The 15,479-nt window shown below is 44.5% G+C and overlaps 1 protein-coding gene across 2 annotated transcripts in view; it reads right to left on the bottom strand.

Annotated features, from left to right (window-relative positions):
- PYGO1 (pygopus family PHD finger 1) overlaps nucleotides 1-15,479 on the bottom strand; it is a 243,699-nt gene that overhangs the window by 2,316 nt on the left and 225,904 nt on the right. The gene's annotated exons all lie outside the window — the stretch shown is intronic.

Genomic DNA, 15,479 nt, shown 5'->3' with positions numbered 1-15,479 from the left:
TAATCCAGTATTTAACCCAATTCTAATTATAATTCTAACCTTTACGATAGCCAATGATTTAAACTTTTCCCAAGCCCTTATCCTAATCTCTAGTTCTAATCTTAGCCTTCAAAATAACACGAATCCCAACCATTGCTTAATGACCTTTGCTCATCCTATCACTAATTACCCTTACTCTTTGACACTTTTGATTACTCCATGAATGTTTTTATATTTCATATATTTTACTAAATTAATTCAAAAATACAACAATGAGCAGAAAGATAAAAATAACAAAATAGCAAGAGGGAAGTAAGAGCGAACATTGCAGCGTTTCAAGGGTGGTAATAAAACAGAGGAAGGTAGGTAATCATGAGCTGCTAGGGGGAGGGGGTGGTCTAACATATCTAACTACTTGGACCAATGATTGAGATCATACGATAACTGAGGGAGTGCCAGAAAGAAATTGTGAGCGGGTGGATTAATAATTTGATAGAAATGTGATTGCAAAAATAGAGAAAACAAAAGGTGGTATTAAATAAGAATGTAAGAAAAACGTAATAATATAATAAAGGCCAAGGCCTTAAAGGATAATGATGTGAAGCACATTTGTAATATTATGTAATTAAGGTGTTCGCCAAAGATGTAAATACATTGGATAGGTGCGATTTGAGACTAAAATTGTGCATATGTAAGGTTATGTAGAAAATTAAAATAACTGGAAATAACTAGCAGGTTTTGGGCATACAACTGTAGATGATATGATCATCTGGAACATTAAGGGGAACAGCTTACATTTTGAGGACAGGTAGGCTAGTCTTACAAAGAGGACCATATAAGTCTAAGGTTGAGGTTGTTGTGTCAAAGCTTACTATATGAGGTGGGCTGAAAACGCGTGCTAGCTTTATTCTGGAGACCCCATTTACAGACTTCTCGACTACCAACTGTCCAAGCTTCAAGTCAACATTCTGGAGTTCACATTCTACAGTGGAAAGTCCCCACATTTAAAGATGCTGACGCAGGGCAATTGAGGACATCACACATTTTCCTTTTTTAGCAAAGGAAAACCAGTCTTTGAAAACAGAAACAAAGCTGTAAAGTCAAAGGACAAAACCAGAGAAAAATACCAGAGGGAAGATACAGTTAGCAGAGACAGCAAACAATGAAACTGCTCTGGAGAAACTTTTACCATGTTGAATCCATCAAACAGCAACCCACAATGTAATTATCTAGAAAGCCAGGTCTTATAGACTGCTTCTGAATACAGCCTCTATTCAGGCTCATCAACCCCACACTAAGTCTTGCCTCTCTGCTCTCAGCATAGAACAGACCTCCAAACTTCTTCACGACCCCTCCAAAGTGATCAAAATTCCACATCTTCCCATCACTGGTTCAGACTGCATTGTGGAGCAGCTTAACAACGCGAAGATGCTCTGCAAACTTTGAACCAGCAACACAACCCTCGCCAACCAACCAGTCTCCAAACTTCACACTTCTCATCTTCACCCAATGGTGCCTATTATAGTGAGTATTCACCTTATTCCAACTAGACTGCTCCCTAGATCTCCACTGCGACATCCACCTAACCTTTATTTTGTGACATTTATGCCAGAGTTAACGTGGTATGTGGTTTCTCCCATAGTGGCATGCAAAGTCAACCTGTAATTGTGAACCAGTAACTCCAACTCTTTCTTCACTCAGATACCACTCATCCTTGCTAGCTGAATCTCTTCCTTTAATGTTCTATTGCACCTCTCCACGACTTTGCTGGAATGAGGGCGGTATAGAGCGGTTTTCTTGTGCAGGATGTAGCTCCTAACCAAAAACCTTTCCATATCCTCAGAAAACAACTGTGGGCCATTCTCAGTCAACTAAAGACATTTTCCAAAAATAGGACGACAACACCAGAGGTAATCTCTGTCACCAAAATTCCCCCAGGCTAACTTCAGAACAAATCCATAAGGAGTAACAGATATTATAGACCAACCTCAACCCGTAGCAGACCCATGAATTCAAAAGGCACTTCTTCCCAGAGATACTCAGGAAGAGCCTGAAAACTCATTGGTGGGACACAAGGTTTCAGGATCCTTTCACTGGCAGCACAGTTCACACAATTTCTTATCACTCTCTTCACATCCAAATCCACAACAGGCCACCAAAAATCACTACACACTCACACTTTCTTTCAATTTAACTACCCCAAAATGTTCCTCATGAGCCAGCTTTTGAAAATTGGGATGAACTGTCTAAGGTGGAATGGGTTTAATCCCCCTCAATATCAACCATCCTCTACCACCAATTATAGTCTGATCAATCAAAAGGACATTTCATCACTCGGTCTGGATCTACAAGGCCATTATTAGGACATGCAGTTCATTACTATCCTCAACACCTCATCTCTACATTTCAGACGCTATCCCTTCTGTCACCACAAAAAAACACTCTAAACCATTCGTCCTTTTTAGACCTCCATCTCTATATGTTATGTGTATTTGTAAAGGGAAGTATCACCTGTGACAGTATCCTGGTGTTGAGTATGTGTGTATGCTCTGCCCTGCCTATGGTAGGTTGGTTAATTGAAAAGGCATATCTTCAACTTCTTTATATACACTCTCTGGAACCACAATTCTGTTGAGGTGGCGACAAATCCTCACATTTTAATTTCCTGACCACACATCATTCTGGCCAGATGTCCATCCTGCTCAATTTGTGTTAGCTTTAAAACACATCCACACAGAGACTGTCTGGAATGATGGTTAATCTCGAGCATGAATCAAACATCATCATTGCACTAGGTTTCCCCAACTTCGCCATGTCCATAGGGTTTCCATTTGCCTCATGAGCCACTTGCCGCACAACCTCTTCACAGACCTCTTGCACCTTGTTCTGTCTTTGCTCACCTGCACCCCAGCAGCATTTCATAAAATGGCCAAACTCATGCAAGTGCTACCACGAACTGTACTTGTGGCCCCGGATGTGATGTTCCCCGTATCAACCTCCACTCCCGTGTTCAAGCAAGACTGAGGATTGGGTAGAAGCCACTGTGCCCAATCTCCATTTTTTACCATCTCACTCTTTTTGCACATAATATCTACCTGATCAGAAGCAAGTTTGACAAGCGGTCTCTTGTCCCACCAACCCTTCCCCGGAATGAGTGCAGAACCTTTGCTGACTCTATCCACTTGCAAAGGAGCAGTAAACTTGGAATACCCTTTCTTCGTCTTAATGAGACTTTTGATCATAACGCAATCACCGGTGGTTAAATTATCAATCGGTCTACCATGTCCCTCATCAAACCTCGCTTTCATGTCAGACTGCTGTGCAGCAACCCTAGCAGCTATAGCATCCTTGGATAGCACCGTTTCAGAATGTCCCTGCATTTTTTCACTCAACCTCATAGGCTACAGAGATGTATAAACATCTCTACCCCTCAATAATAAAAAAGGGGTCACTCCCGTGGTGCAGTGAGGAGAAGTATTAAAGGCCCACATTTTCTGTTCAGTAAATTTTGCTACATCCTATCCTGAAGCTAAAGCTGTTTGCACTCCCTCTTTAATTATTCTGTTGGCACGCTCAACAAGCCCATTAGAAGACCAACCAATGCTACACATTTTACAACATCTAAAACAGAAGTGTTCTCTTCATCATCAAGTGCCATGCATGACCAGCAATCTGGACGAAAATTCTTTCCACCTGGAATGTGATTAATCATAAATTTGTACTCCTGCAACTTTGAAACCAGTGTGGTGAGCCTACATCACATGCTACCACTTTGTGTATGGCGTGAGTGTTTTGAAGGGTCTGACTCTTTCACAAGAGCCTTCCTTAATGAAGTAGTATTAAGCAGGGTACCCATTGTCAAAAATCCTAGCTTTCGGACTGTTATGTAGGATTATCATTAACTGGATGAAACGCTCCAGAGGCTGCGCATTTTTACTGCTATGAACATAAAAGACCATTTAGGGACTGGATGCTGAGCAGGTCTCTTCAGTGCCATGCTAGGCCTTCTGAGGAAGGAATGGCTTCTACCAGTAGCCAAAGTGCCACCATGCAGAGGATAACATATCTGAGCGGTGCAAGATATCTCGATAAGAGGGTCAAAGGCTGGAGGAAAGACTTGCAAAGGAAAAAAAAAAAGCAGCTTTGGCGATTTTAGTAAATCTTGATCAAAGAAGAAGCGAGCATTGGTAAAAACACCAAGATCCTTCTGAACATCTGGAAAGCTAAAAGAGCCAAGCAGCTAAAGAATGATCTACAAAAAATAGTATCCAATCTCCTAGAAGAAAAATCTGGGGGAAAAAATAGCATAGGAATTGAGCCTTGAGTGAAATGAAGAAAACCTGCCGGATACTTGATTTTTGGGTCTGACTTGACAGTGCAGCTGGATGCAAGCCATACTGTTAAAAGTTCTATAAAGCACATATACAGTGAGTTTTGGCTCCACTCAGAGGAGTAATGCTCTCTCACTTGATGGCATTGGCTTTTTGGTGTATCATTCCGCCGCTCCAGAACTGCTTCCACAGGAATGCATTAAGGGAAATTTTATGCCTGAAAAGTGAACTCAATCTTCAGACTGTTTGGCATACTGAGATGTTTCTCTACAAAGCAGCCGCGACCCATCCAGGTAAGAGCGGTGGGGCACGGTTGGGGGGCTGGGGGAATTCGACAGATAACAAGAGAAAATGTATTTAATTGTCCCCTCGTCATAGTCCGTCGAAATCCCCCCCTTTCCCCCGGGCCCCATCGCCCCACCGCTCTTACCTGCATGGGCCACGGCTGCCACAAAGTGCATTCTATAATGAAATAATAGGCTTTTACATAACAAACAATATTTGGGCATTTACCACATGTAAATAGCATTTACGAACATACGTGTTACCACAGGTTGGGACATAAAGGCAAGACCCATAGGCTTTGCAAGGGTTTGTCTGAGATAGATTCCAAACCTATATTCTATAAGCACTATAAGCAGCATGTGCTGCTGACATAGTAGATGTCTGTATTCTTGATTAGAGTAGCTGCATCTCAAAAGTACATCTATTGAAATCTGTTATGGAATACAAATGCCTATTGGAATCCTGGGCAATGACCATCAAATAATTTCAATCACATTTCTGAATGAATGCCAAACCCTTGAAACAAGTCTGTCATCTTCCCAGTAGACAAGATGCACACCCCCAATTAGGGCCAGTTTTAATGATGGTACTACAAATGCAATTCCAAATTTGGGGTACATTTCCAGGATCAACATTCATGACGGAAGTTCCAACACACTGCCACGACCTATTGAGCCTGCAGCCATAGATAATTTCCTTTTTGAAGTGGATCTAGCCATTCATACAGCAACTCCCTTGGCGGAACGACTCGCATTTAAGGTGAAAATCGTGCACAGTATCTTCTGCGCCCATGTGACACGCGTTTCTTTCCACACCCTGACCACCTACCCGTAAATGCTTAAGTTCTTCTCACCAGTAAAAACCTGTCTTCAAACTTGCTGGTTGGGACTGTTTAATAAATATTTATTGGTATGTCTAAATCAAGCGTTTCCAAGCTTTTCTATTACAAAAGCTACTGATGTTAAAAGAAAATTAAAAAAAGTCAGAGCTACTAAAATTGTTCTAAAATTATCAGACAAGATTACATTAGTTCCACCCTATGCAAGACTACCAGCAGTGCTCACCTGACTGCATTAGGCAGGGTTGTCAGCAGTGATGTAAAAAAGACTTTGTGAATCTGGAGTGCCTTTACATAGGTAATCAATAACCGCCATAGACCTAATGCTCGAGGACCAAGGTAATAATATTAGTAATAAGTCTCCTCAATGCCACCTGTGGCGGCTCCTCCGCTAAGGCGGAGGAGCATCCTCCCACTGCTTTGTGAGCAGTAGTTTAATAAAACTGCATTACAGCCTGCATGCAGAACATGCCTCAGGCTCCCATTCCCTGCCTGAGCACCGATCCACGATGCTCAGACTAATCACAGTGGTGCATTGCAGCGCTGAAATTGGCTAAGGGAGTTTGGAGCCTAGGTGCTTCCTGTTCCTGCTTCCAGGAGTAAGAGGCAGCGGCGGGCAGATCGAGAGGTGGAGGCCGGTTGGGTAGCCGGCCTGAAAGTGTGTTTTTTTCCCATTTAGAACACTCTCCATCCCTCACACTCACCCCACGGTAAATAGCAGCCGCCACTGAAGGTCACATGATCTATCACTCATTTATAAGCTTTAAAAATATTCTGGAAATACATTTTTTCCCAAACATTAGCTTAATAACTTCCAAAAATACACACATTTTTGGTTGGAATACACACTTTTCAATTTTTGTATAAATATATTAATTCAAGCAAAAGCTTCCAAGTAGTATTAGGCTGGGCTACTCACAGGTTGTTAGAGAATTACGAGTAGCTCACAAGTTACCCATTGGACAAGCCTGGTCCAAACTATTAACAACTGGAAGATATTGAAGAAATAAATGTACAATATATTTTAATAAACCTAAAAATACTTAATTGGTGAAAGGCATTATATTGATAATGCAGGACCAACGAGCCAAACCATATCAACACATGGACAAATGTTTATTGGATACTGTCTGGCATTTTCCATGATGTCCTCTTCAGCAAAATCAAAGAGGAGATAGCAAGTATTGCCTATAAACCAGGACACAGAGTACCCCAAAGTTTATTGGCTATTGCCTGGATTGTTCCCTGATCCTTAAATCTGGAAGGACCATTTAGGAGTATCAGAAAGGTGATTCTGAGTGTTTCCTAAAGCTCAGGCCCCCCAGGACAAGGCCTGAAATGAAATTTTGGCCCTGAAATATTCCTGATGTCTCCAGAGTAGCTTCAGTGAAAAGTTAGCACCTAGATCAAAAGTGGTTGTTTAAAGGACGAGTATATTACAATCATCACAGTCACAATAAAAATAGAACATTCAGCAGATTTCTTATTTTGGTAAAGAGTACATTTTAATAACATCTTTAGAATATAAATATTTGTTCAGTGAAAACTAGAATTAGACAAGAACAACTCGAGGGCAGTTGAATAAAGGTCATGCTTATAAATGAAAGTGCCTCTTCAGTCATTGATCGGTTTAGGTACTCTTTAAGTCAGCACACATGAAATCAGTCACTCATCCTTGCGCACATACTCATTTATGCCTTGACCTACTTGCACAATAAAACACACTCAATCACATACGCAAGATGAATTAAGAAAAAACTCTTCGGCCTAAAATTGGCGAGCATATGCTTGGAATAACAAATAAAATTAAATATATAAGCGGGTGCCTGCAATGGTACTGTACACAGAGTATCGTTGTCTTAAAATTCCAGCATGGTTCCCACATTTAGATCCAATTTATTGACGATCTTGGAATGGCAAAATACATACATGTGGATAATAGCATTCCATGATGGCCGCCTGGTGTAGCGGCAGTGGCCAAGCAGAATGCAGCGCAGTGCAGATAAAATGAGTGGCAAGCAAGCAGCCCATTAGCCCTGTCTGGGGAGCTGTAGAGTGGTCTAAAAATGAAAACAACAAAAGAGGAAAAAGAAATAAAAGGAAACCTATAAAAGGAGAAAATGCAAAACTAAGGGAGGGGCCGACTAGCCCTGGCGATGAAATGCATCTATTTACAGGTGGATAAGCACATGGGATCAAAAAAAAAAAAAGCAGTCAGTCCCGGGACAAGAATGCGAAGTGGAAGAATACATTGCATCATGCATTCTGCTGTCATGAATGAAAGGCGTTAAAATGAAACTCATTGAGACCAGTAGCAGAAGCAAGCTAGCCCAGATACTCTCTATGTAGGGCTATATATCAGTGTTGACATAGGCACACTAAGTGTTTCGTTTCGTTTTTAAGCTTTATTCGATTTATCAATAAATCATAAAAGCATACAAATACAATTTATGCAGACAATTTAAGAACAGTTTTCATATGAACAAAGTTACAAAAATGGATAAAACATTTCTCCAAAAGTTAAAATCTACAGCAGTCATTTGGATGAGGGGCCTCGTTTTACACTAATCAGTCAATATTAACATGTGTTAGTTAACTCATTGAGTTTCTAAATTTCATCACTGACATTAAGAAGCGAGAAACAGCAAAGATGACATCCACGTCTTCTAAAAGCAAAAATTTTAAATATGCAGGTTTACATGTTCTTATCCCCCAGCGTTTAAGTAAAGGTAGAAGAAATAATTTCCTCGGGCTGGTATACAGATTACAAAAGAACATGATGTGAATGTTACTTTGTGTTGAATGGTCGTCGCATGGACATATTAATTTCAATGAGGCCCAGTCATTCTGTTTCGGCAAAGTGACCAAGCGGAAGAAAATCCCTAGGCGCAGCCTAGTTAAAAGCATGCGAGCATAGGGTGCTTTTTCAATCCCAAGGTAAGATTGTAGGCCTTCAGTAGGGGTGATTTGCTGATAGCTCAGGGTTGTGCCTTTAAGTTTCTCAGTGTCCCATCTAGCACTCTCTAAGTGTATAGATAATAGTTTTTTAAGGGCCGGTCTAGTCAAGGTTTGTAGGGTCTCTGGTTCGTCGTAAAATTCAGAGTGTCCAATGTTAGAAAACATCGTTTGTACGTATCGCAGCCACTTGACTTTTGCTACACCGTCCAAAGCCATGCAGTCTTTTATGAGATTTCTATTCAATTTGCACTCCTCTGTGGTCCAAATCTTATGCCAGAGCAAACAAGGTGATATTTTTATGATGTCGCTAAGGTATTTGACGCCAGTCTCAATGTGAGTCATAAAAGTCGACGTGGTTTTGGACACACCTAGTAAGTAACAGATGAAAATATTCTCGCAAGTTTGTAATGAGGACACATTCTCGAAACCCCAGAGACCTGCGCCATATGTGGCCGTAGCTATACACTTTGCCCGGTAGATCTGTAACATTTCTTGAATGGGTTTACCCCCAATTTTGGCTGCAAAGGTTCTTAAAGCACCTATGGCACGGCTAAAGGCGAGTTTCCTAGCTGACACTGCGTGTTTCCACCTTCCCCACCTGTCAAACACAATGCCCAAATAGCAAAAAGTGTCTGTGATGGCAATCTTTTGCTGATCTAAATATATTGAGCATGATGGTCTGTTGTTTTTTTGGGAGCAGGGCATGGAGAAAGTTTTGGAAATGTTCACCTTTAAATTTCTTTTACCCATGTAGGATGAAAATTCATTTACTGCTCTCTGCAAACCTACTTTTGTCCTAGACATAATTGCCGCGTCATCGGCATATAAAAGAATGGGTACAGGCCTACCATTAACAGCCAGATAATCGCTTGACAGAGTTATTAAGCTTTCAGCGATAGAGTTTATGTAAAATGTGAAAAGCAAGGGCGCCAGTATGCAGCCTTGCCTCACCCCTCTGTTTATGGCAAATTTCTGTGAACATTGCCCCTGGGTCCCAAATCTTACTCTGGCCCCCGCTTCTCTATATAGTTCTTTGATAAATGTGAGGATAGCTGAGTCCACCCCGATGTCTTCCAGTGTCGACCAGAGCATCGCATGGTCCACGCAATCGAATGCGGAGCGGAGGTCGACAAAGGTAACAAATAGGTCCCCTTTTTTGGCCTGCGTATATTTAGAGACTAATAGGGACAAGTTTAGGGATTGCTCCAATGTCCCTAGTCCCTTTCGGAACCCATATTGGAACTCCGAGATAACCTTCTTCTCTTCTTCCCAGTGTTGTATCCTCTTAAGGACAATCCTGCCAGCAACTTTCATGAGTCCGTCCAATAGCGATATTGGACGGTAACAAGCCGGGTCGTCCCTATTCCCTTTTTTAAATATGGGGACTACGATTGCGTCCGACCAGGTGGTAATAAAACCGCATTTATTTCCCATATTTAATACATTGGTTAACAAGGGAACCCAGAAGTCCGGTTCTGATTTATAGAGATCCACTGGGGTGTAGTCAGGGCCGGGGGCTTTACCTAAAGGACTTTCTCTAAGGGCATCTTCCACTTCTAATGTGGTAAATACCAGTTCAATAGGGTAAGGAGGTGCTGGGGAGACAGTTAGGTGGTTATCCTGAATTATGCTATCTGGGGGTGAATTCACCTTGCATGGGTTTGGGGCATTACCCTGTGTGTTGTTGGAATAAAGATTACCATAATGTTCTACCCAGAGCTCGGCCGTTATAGCCACTTCTACAGAATTATCTCTGTCTTTTGAGTTATAAACAGATCTTATGACTTTCCAGAAGGCATTGCTGTCCTTATTCCTGGCGGCTTCCCCCAAAGCTTCCCAGGCCTCCTGCTTCAGTTTCGCCCTCCGCTGTTTAATTGCCAGCTTATAATCGTATCTCGCTTGACGAATTTGAACTCTATCTTTTGGGTCGGCAGACAAAGCTTTCTTTAAGATTTTCAGTGTAGATGTACATCTAGAGTCAAACCACCCACGAGTATGCCTCCCCTTGTCTTTGCAGTTCCTAGTCAGTGCATTTTTTATATGGCGCTGAATGTTAGAAAAAGCAACCATGATGCTCTTTGGGTCAGTATCTTCCTCTAAGCAGGCAAGTATGTCCGTGGAGCAAGAGGATAGGAAGTTTTGAAAGAAGGATGTTGGGTTCATTTTCTCCCATTTAATTACATACCCATTGGTCTTAGATAGGGTAACCTCAAATGGATATAGAACCCTACTAGGTTCCTTTACTTTGCCCTCCATGAGATTTACCCCGAAGGTGATGGGATAATGATCGCTCATGGGGTCATCCCCTGTTTCCCAGAAGGTTATAAAGTCAGGATAGGTGGGTGATAAAGGCAAAATCGATTGTGGATTTACAACCTCTTCCATTGTACGTTGGGGCAAAGGGAACCGGGGGGGAGCATGCCTGGTTAATAAAGGTGAGGTCAAAGGTAAATATGACATTGTTAAGAAGAGACCCCATGTTGGTGTGGGAGAAGTGCAGAGGACCGTCCTCCCCGAGATCTGACAGGCCGCACAAACCTAGCTCAGAAGACGGACAGACGGAACAATTGAAGTCACCCACCCACAACATTATGTGATCCCCCGAACCTTGATCTCTCAGTTTGTGAATATGATGGATCATAATATTCAAATTTGATTCCACCTCACTAATTGGCAAATTATTATAAAAATTCACAAGAATCACCTTTTGCGAAGTGCCCCATTTAAGTAGTATGATTTGGAAGTACTGATTGAATTGGAAATCGCAAACTTTTACATCCCCTACGTTAGATATGTATGTGCACAAGCCCCCCTTGTTGCGACCCTGGGCTGATGGCACAGCTGGGGAATGGAAGGTTCGGTAGCCCAACATGTGCACTTCCTCTATAAGCCAGGTTTCTTGTAGGCATAGGATGCCATACTTCTGCACAATCTCCAGCCAAGGTTTGTGGGTGATCTTACTACCGAGGCCTGCAACATTCCAAGAAAGGAGAGAGTGCATTGGGTTTCTAATTTCCTGTGGATGATGCCCTGCATTCCCCGTTGTGCCTATCCGAACTTGCAGGTGTGCAAGGTCTGCCTGTAGTTTGACCTGTGCAGTAAGAGGGTGCTGTTCAGGGGGGTTTAGGTCTATCCCAATGTGGCTTGGAACTTGGGGTATGGGCATTAATTTTTCACTCGGGACAGTTTCCGTTAGGGGATTTTGGGCATTGGTAAGGATTGGAGCGACACTAATTCCCAGTCAATCCACCTGATCCAGACATTCAAACCTATTCATAGTGGGTGCTCCTTCCCACCAGTTGTTAAAGGGTTGCCAACCATCCCCATGTCCTTTCCATCTACGATTGTGGGCTATTGACCAAGCCCCAGGTGGCTCAACAGTCTGTTTTGGAGGATAGAAAAAGGTGAGGGGTCTGGTGACAATAGATTGGTCAGTATCCTGTGAATCCCATATAGTGATATGCTGGGCTGTGTGAGGGTCTGCAAATGAGACCACTATGCAGTCTCCAAGGATGGATTTATGGGTACGACCCACCCATGGCACTCTCCTAACCATTAGAACCCTAGTCCTAACAGTATTGGGGAGCTGTCTATTGATGTTGAGCCAGTGAATCACCTTATTCTTTAGGGACCACTGGGTCTCCATAGAAAGCGGGTCAAGTGGTGGTACACCAGCCAGTATGACGACGTAGGGCCCGGCGTCAGGAGGAAGATCAATGTAGCCCCCACGAAAGTTCTGGCGGCCATGGTACTGGTTGGTTATGCGCGCAGTAGGGGGGATATTAGTCTTATTGGGCTTGTGGGCGGCCTTAGGGATAGGGTTGGGTAAGGTCTGGTTCTCGGGGCCTTTTGCCACTGGTATTGGGATTTTTGGTATTAGGGGAAAGGGAACGATTGGCTTAGAGCGGGGTTTGGGTATTGGGGCTGGCTTTGGTGGGGGTAGGGACAAGACCGGAGGTAGCATTTCAGGGGCAAGGGAACTAACGTTAGTTTCTGGAGCCAGGTGAATACCATCGTCATTCTCCTGAGGAGTACTCTCAGCAATATGAGGATAAGTTGCTTCCAGTTGTTTTAGGCTAAGGGTGGCCAGGGAGACTAAGGTCTTATCCATCTCGAGGAGATTATTCTCGATACGAAAGAGTCTGAGTTCCAGAGGTGACAGTAATTGTTTTAATGTACCCCAGACTATCTTAAGAAAATCTTCGTCATCACCCCCCTTGTCTCTATCCCTCCCTGGCTCACTTTGCCCTCCCTCTTTGGGTTTCTCACCATATGTGGAGAGAGGCCCTTGAATAGGGTCAAGGACTACGTTAAGATTGCTGTGTTCCCTGTCCCCCCCTATTAGATGGTTAACCAAATTTGGCGCTTGTATGGTCTCCCCAGTGGTGGGTAGTGTTCGCCTATTATTAAAGAACTGCAACCTTGCAATTTTTTTCTTTTTTGCAGGCATAAGCAGATCTTACATTGTTTTTCTTTTTTAGAGTTGGGCCATCTTTGTTTTTATTTTTTGCTACTGGGGGAGAAAGGTCAGGGGGGTCAGGGCTATCCGACAAGACAATGGCAGTTCCAGGTCCAGTGGGCGCGATTCCCTCGAAAGTTTTGGGGGGCACAGTAGTTAAGGTGGGTATAGACTCTAATGGAAGGGAAAGAGGTGGGGGGAGCATGGTGAACATCGGCATGGATTATCAGTGGGGGAGGGCAAGAAGCATGTTGTGGAGATGCAGCAGACGCGATTTTCCCTAGGGAAGATTTTTTAGAGTTAGCAAAGGTCTGGGAAAGCCTACGTGCCGCGTCAAGCTCAACTGACACCCTCTTCTGCATTTTAGTGATTTCAGCATCAATTGCTAGATTAGTATTAACAAGGAAATCATCCAATGTCCCGCTGGGCTTACTCAGCCCCATTGCAGTTTTACTGCGACTGCCCCGTGTACTCATGATATATTTGAATTGCAGTACCCACAATGTACTTACTGGTGGAAAAGGGACGAGTCAGATAACAAGAACCAAGGGGGGTGGGCCAGGCCAGTCCTCTATGTCCTCGAACGGCCTCAAACGGCCCGCTCTTTGCCCGGTCTTCGCCCCGGCCCTTGCCCCGCGCGCGTCCCGCGTGCGCGTGGCTTTGGCAGATTATCAAGGGGAGTGACAGGAGGGGGCGGGAAGAGGACCAGCTGCGGCCGCTCAGCGCCGCTCAGCAGGCTGGTCCTCGCAGTCCCGCCTCTGAGCTTGTGTGTTGCGAGGTGGTTGTAGTAGACGCGTTGGTGCTCCTATGCACAACAGGGGACCAAAAAAACCAGGACCCTGACACAGTCTTGAGCCTGCGAGCGGCTCCCGCGGAGCGGGGGCCGCGAGGCGGTGAGTTAGCAGCTGGAAAAGAACAGGCAACCGGGACAGCACTCCCAACACAGCCAAAGGACGAACCCAAGCAGCACAGTCTCCGTGAGGTTTTAAACAGGTGGAGGGGGCGGGAAGAGGACCAGCTGCGGCCGATCAGCGCCGCTCAGCAGGCTGGTCCTCGCAGTCCCGCCTCTGAGCTTGTGTGTTGCGAGGTGGTTGCAGTAGACGCGTTGGTGCTCCTATGCACAACAGGGGACCAAAAAAACCAGGACCCTGACACAGTCTTGAGCCTGTGAGCGGCACCCGCGGAGCGGGGGCCGCGAGGCGGTGAGTTAGCAGCTGGAAAAGAACAGGCAACCGGGACAGCACTCCCAACACAGCCAAAGGACGAACCCAAGCAGCACAGTCTCCGTGAGGTTTTAAACAGGTGGAGGGGGCGGGAAGAGGACCAGCTGCGGCCGATCAGCGCCGCTCAGCAGGCTGGTCCTCGCAGTCCCGCCTCTGAGCTTGTGTGTTGCGAGGTGGTTGCAGTAGACGCGTTGGTGCTCCTATGCACAACAGGGGACCAAAAAAACCAGGACCCTGACACAGTCTTGAGCCTGTGAGCGGCACCCGCGGAGCGGGGGCCGCGAGGCGGTGAGTTAGCAGCTGGAAAAGAACAGGCAACCGGGACAGCACTCCCAACACAGCCAAAGGACGAACCCAAGCAGCACAGTCTCCGTGAGGTTTTAAACAGGTGGAGGGGGCGGGAAGAGGACCAGCTGCGGCCGATCAGCGCCGCTCAGCAGGCTGGTCCTCGCAGTCCCGCCTCTGAGCTTGTGTGTTGCGAGGTGGTTGCAGTAGACGCGTTGGTGCTCCTATGCACAACAGGGGACCAAAAAAACCAGGACCCTGACACAGTCTTGAGCCTGCGAGCGGCTCCCGCGGAGCGGGGGCCGCGAGGCGGTGAGTTAGCAGCTGGAAAAGAACAGGCAACCGGGACAGCACTCCCAACACAGCCAAAGGACGAACCCCTAAGTGGACAATGCAATACTAATGAAACTATCTTAAAAAGCATGGCTTTTTATGTAAATACACACTGTTTTCGAAAAACATCGATGGTGTGTTAACATTATGCGTATTTGCACAATTTATTATTGCTATGACCTGCCAATTTGCACTATGTACCATCGAGGTGAAACTACATATTTGTTTACCTATTCGGGGCTACACATGAGATTTTAGCTCTAATAATATGTGTTGACCGGATCACATTGATATTTGCGTATCTGCACATTCTCATGCTCATTATATACCTTGTTTACATGTCAATGTTGGCACATTTACTTTTACAGCATTTTTAGTGTTTGGTACTGTATGGATATGAGGAATCAAGTTAAATATTTTTTCTATGTTCATCTGCCTAACCTTACACATGATATTGCACTGTCACTTTAAATTTGTGGTTTCCTGTAACAACGTCATGTGAACAAGGCCTCCTGAAGGCCGAAACGTGTCATGGCAGCAGTGCGTTGTTTTTGGATGTAAAAAACAACTTTGCACTTAAACTCTGGGTCCGTGTTCATCTTTCCCGGATTAATTTGGGAGTTCCAGACGGAGTCTACTGTATCAAATTTTATCGATTTGCTTCTTCAGTGTTTCACGGACCCCTTCTTCAACCAAGGGCCGAGCGGCAGGAAGCTACCTTCTGGTGACCCGGAAGCATCTCTTATTCCTAAACGGTTCAGCCGCAGCAGCCCCTGGACAGCCTGATT

Source organism: Triturus cristatus, chromosome 3_1 (assembly GCF_964204655.1).
Source record: "Triturus cristatus chromosome 3_1, aTriCri1.1, whole genome shotgun sequence".
Taxonomy (NCBI): Eukaryota; Metazoa; Chordata; class Amphibia; order Caudata; family Salamandridae; genus Triturus; species Triturus cristatus.
The sequence above is the reverse complement of the archived record's forward strand: the minus strand, read 5'-3'. Positions and strand labels throughout refer to the sequence as shown.